Raw genomic sequence first — 8,142 nt, forward strand, 5'->3', positions numbered from 1 at the left:
ACGTCAAAGAACCTTTTTATTTTGTGGATGGTTCTTCAGCTATTACAAATGGTTCTTTAAAGAACAAAGGGTTCTTCATCCTTAGCAATCTAAGTTTGATGGTGTAAATGGCATAAATATTTATTCACTATAATGAGGCTGTGAATTATACTGTGTGTTTTCTTTGTGTGCATGTGTGTGCGAAGGGAGAGGGCGGGTTACCTGGCAATTACCCTTTAAGAGAAGATGGTAGGAAGCTGAATATTCAAATAAAAGTTAGAAATATTTGCAAACAGTAGACACAATACACACATTCAAATACTGTACTTTAGTTTTAAATTTTAATAAAGCATTACTATTTTCTACTCCAAGGCATTGCTTTTGAGATTATTATATATTTTTGAAAATATAGCATAATGATAATACTAGTTATTGTAAACTTTACAAACCACCCAGCAGTATGTAAAGTCAAATTATAAAATACAAGTAAATAACAATTGCAGAACAGAATGTCAGTGTAATGAACACACACTTCGTTTTGACAAAGCGCACTGCTTAGGTAAATGATCTGAGTAGTTGTTCATCACTGAGCAATTTGTTAATATGTGTTTCGAGCCAAATAAATGACAGGGAGAGAGAGAGTGACGTCAGAACACGTCATACTATAACCTCCCGGGAGCGGACGGAGGGGTCCGTCGTTGGGATGCGCATGCGCAGACAGAGTGTGCGAGCGGCGGGCCTTGACCTTTCGGGAAAAAAAACCTCACGGACGGTGACAGCGAAACGGATAACAGTCTTCAGTACCTGCTGGACTTTGAAGCTGTGGATTCTGGGACTGTTGGAAAAGGTAAAACATTTTCATTAAAACCTTATTACTGTTTTGTTTTTGTTAGTCGTCATTGTAGCTTGCTGTTAATGTTGTGCTAACAGTAGCGATTAGCTAGATACGTTAGCCGTTGATGTCAGCGCAATTTAGTATCCAACTGTTTTCCTAACAAAACCACTGTTATAATTAAGTGAAGCTGCTCCCAGCTAATTTGAACCTTTGGCTTCTAGAATATGTGGTTCAATTGCGTGCTGCGTACATAACCTAATGTCAGCTAGACCGAAATTAAAATTTAATATATTGTTAAAGTCACTAAAATGGCGCCTGAAGCCTGTTGTGGCGTGAGCTCTGTGTCTGCTCTAGAAACTCTGAAATTCTGTAGATCTGAGCCGTACATTAAATACTCACATGAACCTGTACTTTGAATTCTGTATGAGCTGTATAAAATGCAGCTATGCATAAGAGTTTTGAATGAATAATTCGATTAGATAACTCTTTATTGTCTAATCAAATTATATAGAAATGAATAGAAATGTGACATGAGAAGGTGTGTCTTTGACTGTTCCTGCATAACTTAGTTTCGGACTAGTTGACAAGCTATGCTCCGGTCATTTGATGTTTCCAAGATAGATGTTCTTTTGTAATATAGTTAATTTGTTTTTATATTTCATTTATCCACCATCATACATACAAGCTAAGAAGAGGTCGTTATACTAACAAGAGGTATCAACGCTGGGCCAAAGTTCAGCACATGGTTAAAGTTTGTAATCCAGCCAGGGTGTAAATATCACTCAGCAGCCAGAGCTGAAGCAGGTAGCATCAACAGATAAATCTACTCTACCCGGCTTAAATCACAAGAGCACCTCTGACCAAAAAGCTGTAGATTTTTCTTGTTTGCACAAATTAATCCAGATTCACATTAATTGTGTTCACAGCTCCAACAAAATGAGGAAGAGGAGGGGGAGAAACACAATTAGGTTGAATTACAATTGGATGGAAGGCGAGGACAAGGAGAAGGAAGCTTAGGATGAGGAGGAAGAGAAGCAGCAGGAGCATCTTTAGGGCTCCCTATGATGAGGTTTGTTTCATTAATATGGTCCTCTCACAAAGAAAGATGACTTGTTTTAGTTCACCTACTTCCTGTATTAAATAGTGATGTGCAAAATGTTGTGAAAAACCATGGAGCAGGTATGTATAGTGCATCTGCAGGTAAATGAACATCAAATCTCTAAGACAGACTGAAATCTGTATATTTATCACCCTTATGATAAAACCCACGTCAGCCATTGGTTTATGGACTTTGTATTTTGAAGCCACAACATTTGCTTTATTGCTGTTGCTATGTTGGGACCATATTAGGATGAGGGATCAGAATCTGGAGTCATGCACACTATTGTTTCATTTAGTGTGTATTCATAAGATTCGTACAGCAGATCCAAGTTGTGCCTTGAAAACAGGAAAGTCGTCTGCATAGAGGAGAACTGTAATAGCAGGCTTTTACAAAGTGAGGCTTTGTGCACTCGTTTTACTTCTGTCACCCTGTTTTGATGCAGATTTCACTTGAAATCAGGCAAGAACTGGACTTATTTTTTATAATGTGTTCTTGTGAATTAATTGTGTATCGCATATGTTTGATTTGACTTTCTGCAAGACAACAGTCGTCCACTGGCCAAAAAAGTTTTCCAAATACCTCCACGTGATCTAGCCTGGATTTAGAAAAGAATAGCACAAAAAATCTGCACCTCCTGCTTCAGATGAAATTTGTGTTTCTGTGTTCAGAGGCAGCGGTGAGAGGGGAGACCTCGGCTCATCCAGCTGGAGAGCCTGACCAGGACGAGTCGAACATTAACTCAGCTCTTCCAGGGCACCCTGCAGACTCGGCTGTTGGCAACAACGAGGGATGACGTGAACGCCAAACAGGAGTCCATCACAGGTCAACTGCAGGTATGCGAGTCAGACCTTCTGAGGAGGGTTTCACTTCTCTCTCTTCTTTATAATTGACTCTTTTCTCTCTCTTTCAGCTCCTTGTCTCAGAGTGGGAGGGGTTTGAAGCACAAAGGGAGGAACTTGTCGTTTGGTTGGCTGATATGGATGTCTGCCTGAGTGAGGTTGACCAGCTGACAGGAAACACCAGTGAAAAACTGAAACAACTGCAGGTGTGGGCTTGTTTTGATATGACATATATTTGATATGATACATACGTCAGAGACATTATCCTAAACTGGACTAACAAAGGACCATGAGTACAACATGAAACGTACATTACATAGCGTAAGGCTGAAGTTCATTGATCATTTTAATCATAAACTTGTTGAAATATTTTTACTGAACATGCAAACATCTGCTGATGAAAATGTGTTGATTTATTGGTCTGTTATGAAGCTATTGCTATTTCTAATGTGTTTTATCACTTTCTGATGTTTTATTAATTAAACAATACATGTATTATTTGTTGTGTTATCTGTAGCTATAGTATTTATATATATTTATTTATAGTATAGCAAATATATTTAATTATTACTGTTTAAAACACTAATATGTGACATGTATTAGTAGTGATGTTGTGCTGAGGGTTAAAATGCCTTTTTGTCTTTTGGTAACTACAAAATGACAATAAACCATTAATATATGTCTATGCTGTGCTAGTATTTATTTTGCCCTACTCAAATTCAATTTATGATGCATTTTATTTTGAAAGATTTAAAATGGTTTTTTTAAAGAACCACTCAAAAAAGGTTCTTTAAAATGGTTCTTTTAAAGAACCATTTGAAGGACCTTTTTAAAAATGGTCCTTCAAATGCCCCAAAGAACCATTTCTTGATGGTTCTTTGGGGCACCTTTAAAGGTTCTTCAATGAACCACTGAAAGAAATGGTTCTTCAAAGAACCATTGTTTGAAAGGTTCTTTGTGGCACCAAAAAAGGTTCTTCTATGGCATCAGTCTAAAGAACCACTTTTGGTTCCAGTTGGCACCTTTATTTTTCTGAGTGTACCTCTTTACTCATTTAGAGGCTATAAAGTGTATATGTGAGTTTGTTATTTGAGCTCTGTGGCTTTCTAACCAAAGCAATTCAAAATACATGTTTTTGCAGTATTTTTTAATTGTTGTTTTGGGGAATGGAAATTAAACTGAATTTCAGGAACTGCAAAGAAGTAAAGAGATAATTAAACATAAAAGTTGAAGCATATACTAGTTTTTGTAGTGCTGAGTCTTACCTTAGAATTGCTTCTTTTTTGCCAGAAAGGACAGGTGACACTGCTTTGACTACATGATGGTTTTCAAACCAGCATGTGTGCAACGCCTGGTTTTGTTAAAGAGAGAACATGGAAGCAAGAAGAAACCCAGAGATGAAAAATGTGGCGTACTTAATTAACGTCATTTTTTTAGCTCTTGACTCATCCTCCTGTGTGCTGAGGATCCCTGAGAGTCCAGATGAACTCTATGTTACACTTTACTTCCTTCCACCCGTGTCAGTTTAGCTGGTCCCCATCACTGATTGCCAATCCCAGTGGCCCAACTGGACATATGATACCTAAAAAGGCTGACTCTGTGGTGACGCCAAGTCTTTGATCTGACAGCCAAGGCAGCTTTGATACGTGCTTATCAGTGGAAACAAGGTTCTTCACTCCTCTCCTGCCTACTCTTCCTTTTCATTTTCTCTGTTTCATTCCATTCTGGCACCTTCTCCCCTTGCTTTCTTGTCTTCTCAGTTCTGTGCTTCTCCTCTTCCTTCTTTCCTTACCCTTCCTGTGCCCTTTCTTCCGCCATCACCTCATACTTCTCTTCTCTCTTATCTCTGCCTCCTTCCGGGCTCTTTTGAACTCGAGCATTCTTTCTTTCCCTCTACCTGCTCACATCCCCAAGGCCTCTACAGTTCAACACTAGTTTGTACATATTCTCTCTCTCTCTCTCTCTGGGGGATCAAATTTAAGTTAATTATCTTCTAAACTAGTAAGTTAAGCTGATGGGCAGAGTTCCTAACTACTATGTTACCTAACTGCATTTCTATCTGCCCCTCTTTAACTCGCTCTTTTATCCAATCTTTCTTTAATTATAAAGTAATCACAGAAAAGATCTAAAAAATAATCTGGCCCTTTATTAATCTGTCACTTGTCTACCCAATCTCTCTCTCATTGCCCTTATGGAATAATATAATTAAATAAAATTTAAATTTTTCTATACATTCACAAAGGCAAATCAAAAAGCTTTTTGGAGACATAAAGGCCGGTTCTAATGAGGATTACAGAAACTGGCCAGTTCACCTACACATCACATCGCCTACAATGCAATGTTCTGCAACCTTGGCTTACTGACATTCATATGGATTTTACTTGGACCTGTACCACCCACCTAAGCATTGTTTGTAAAGCTGCTGTTGGTGTTATATTTTCGATGACTGGAATGCAGCTTGTGCTGAGAAAGCATTGCAGCGGTGCATGCTTTTTCAGCATCTAATGCAATTAGCCTAAAAAGGGCTTAATACATTTTAAACACATCTATTAAAAAGAAAGAAACTAAATATAAAATCACAATTGAAGTCAGCCATCCACAATCTAGCTGATGATTTAAGAGGAGTAGGTGTTCTTGCACATAGTCTTCTGTACCACTTAATTAAATAAAAATATGCAGAGACCACCAACTAGTCATATTTAATTACTAAATTATTTAAATGCTGCCTCAGATGAAAGAATAGTGTTGAGTTGTTTCTTTGTTAAAACAGTTTCACAGTCACTCAGTGGTCTTATTTGTAGTTCTGGATGATATCTTTCTGAAGTTTGCTAATGTCTTTGTATATAATAACCGTGCTAAAATGCCACCTTTCTAAACTTTTTGACAATTTAGTTAAATAGAGCTTTGACCCATCTTATACTTCACCATATCCTTCTGTTTGCTCAAATAATATCAGGGTGCCCACTGACAGAGGTGGGACCAAGTCATTGTCTTGCAAGTCTCAAGTAAGTCTCAAGTCTTTATCCTCAAGTCTCAAGTCAAGTCTCAAGTAATGTCAGGCAAGTCAGAGTCGAGTCTCAAGTCACTGGTGTAAAAGTCCGAGTCAAGTCACAAGTCTGAAACTTTGAATTTCAAGTCCTTTCGAGTCTTTAAAAAAAAAACCGAAAAAATAATGTTGCAGTTATATGCTAAATGTAAATATTAGACCATGTAATTTTAAAATCTGTGTTTTTCTCAACACATGACAAAATAGTGAACTTAGAAAATATACACAAATTGTGAAATTGCACCTCTTTAAAATGCAGCTCAATTAAACCTAGCTCCAAGAATAATTTTCACCGACAGTTCTGAGATACGCTGCATGTTATTCTTGGATGCGGTTGTAGGACCAGCTTTAAAATCGCATGACAAAAATATCATACACATTAAAAAAAACTGTATCACCAACGTAGCCTGGACAACATTTGCTAGTTAGATGAAGTCAGCTATCTCATCTTAGCATATTTATTTCAATTCAATTCAATCTTTTTTTTTTTTTTTTTTTTTTTATAAATTTTATTTTCAGTCACAGCAGCATGTTAACAACAAAACATTGAACATACAGTAGTTTGCTGTTCAGTATTTACAATACCCCAAAAGATAACAGAAATAGAGAAGGAAAAAACAAACAAACAAACCAAAGAAACCCCTACAAAACAACAAAAAACAAACAAACAACAACAAACAAATAGAAAAATAAAATGTATAAGGGACATTCAGCGTACAGTTAGCTATGATAGCGATATAGAGATATGGTATCTGGTCATGATAAGGTGGTCATTTTAAATGTTTCCATGTACATCAAGAATGGCTGCCATGCCCTAAGAAATTTGGTGGTTGAACCTGCCAGTGTATATCTCATCTTTTCTAAATGTAAAAACCTCATGAGCTCCGCAAGCCACTGTTCATGTGTGGGAGGAGCTTCCTGCTTCCATCTTAAAAGTATAAGGCGCCTTGCGATAAGTGAAGCAAAGGCAATAGAATTCGAATAGCATTTTGGCAAAGTGATGTCTTGAGGTATCACCCCAAAGATAGCCGTTAGAGCAGAAGGCTCATATTTAACGTTATACATCTCTGACAGAGTGTTAAATATAGACACCCAATAGGTATGAAGATTGGGGCATGTCCAAAAGGTATGAAGGAGCGAACCTGTTTCTGCTTTACATCTGTTACACAGAGGGTCAGCTCCTGGATAGAACTTGGCTAACTTTTCCTTGGAGATATGTAATCGGTGTAGGACCTTAAATTGAAGGAGCCCATGCCTGGCACATATCGAAGAAGAGTGTACCCTCTGGAGAAAAGATTGCCAGAGCTCATCTGTTATAGTCATCCCAAGGTCTTTCTCCCACTGTGCTTTAAGGATGAAGAGAGAAGGAGATTGAAGATCTAATAGTATAGCATAGATTTCTTTAATCGCCCCTCTCTTATGAACGTTTATATTAATAATTTTATCCAAAGAAGTTTCCTCAGGTAGTTCCGGAAATGAAGGAAATCGACTCTTTACAAAGTGACGAATTTGTAAATAGCGGAAAAAATGTTGCCGAGGAACATTAAACTGCTTCAGGAGCTGCGTGAATGAGGCAAAAATCCCATCTACAAAAAGGTCTTTGATATTTCTAAGGCCATTACTTTCCCATATTTTAAAGGCAGAGTCCATCATGGAGGGTGGGAACATATGGTTTGAGCAGATAGGTGCTTTAATTGACATTAAGTGTAACCCCAACCTTTTCCTACATTGCACCCAGATTCTGAGCGAGTCATACAACAAAGGGTTACGTTTATAGGTGTATAGTTCTAATGGGAGAGCTGAACTCAACAAAGCTGATAGGCAAATTTTGCCACAATTGGATGACTCAATTTGGAGCCAAGCTGGAGTCTCTGTAGTAACATTACTCATCCAGTACAGCATATTACGAATATTTGCTGCCCAATAATAAGACTGAAAGTTTGGCAAGGCTAATCCACCCATTGGCCTAGTCCTCTGCATGAAATCTTTACGAATTCGTGGACTTTTGCCATTCCAAATAAATGCAGAGATATGCTTATTCAGTGTTATAAAATACTTATTGGGTAAGTAGCATGGGATACATTGAAATAAGTAAAGGAACTTGGGAAGTATGTTCATTTTGATAGAATTGACGCGGCCAATTAATGACAGTGGTAAATTGTTCCACCTCTGAAGATCTGTCTCAGTATTTTTAAGCAGCGGGACAAAGTTTCTTTCATAAAGATCTTTGTATGAGTGGGTAACCTTAACCCCCAGATAGGTCACATACCCTGATTTAACGCTAAATTGAAAACCTGAAAATGAAATCTTTCTGGCTATAGAGTTGACACAGAGAAGTTCA

The 8,142-nt window shown here is 37.7% G+C and overlaps 1 long non-coding RNA gene across 1 annotated transcript; it reads left to right on the forward strand.

Annotated features, from left to right (window-relative positions):
- The first annotated feature begins 361 nt into the window (after positions 1-361).
- Positions 362-3,440, forward strand: LOC146695156 (uncharacterized). Its single transcript, XR_014923536.1, has 4 exons — positions 362-826; positions 1,741-1,883; positions 2,585-2,749; positions 2,827-3,440. It is a non-coding gene; the product is annotated as an uncharacterized LOC146695156 (long non-coding RNA).
- The last annotated feature ends 4,702 nt before the right edge of the window (positions 3,441-8,142 follow it).

This window comes from Copadichromis virginalis, linkage group LG13 (genome assembly GCF_057382275.1).
Source record: "Copadichromis virginalis isolate Kocher_CV1m ecotype Utaka linkage group LG13, C_Virginalis_male_GT1.1, whole genome shotgun sequence".
Lineage (NCBI taxonomy): Eukaryota > Metazoa > Chordata > Actinopteri > Cichliformes > Cichlidae > Copadichromis > Copadichromis virginalis.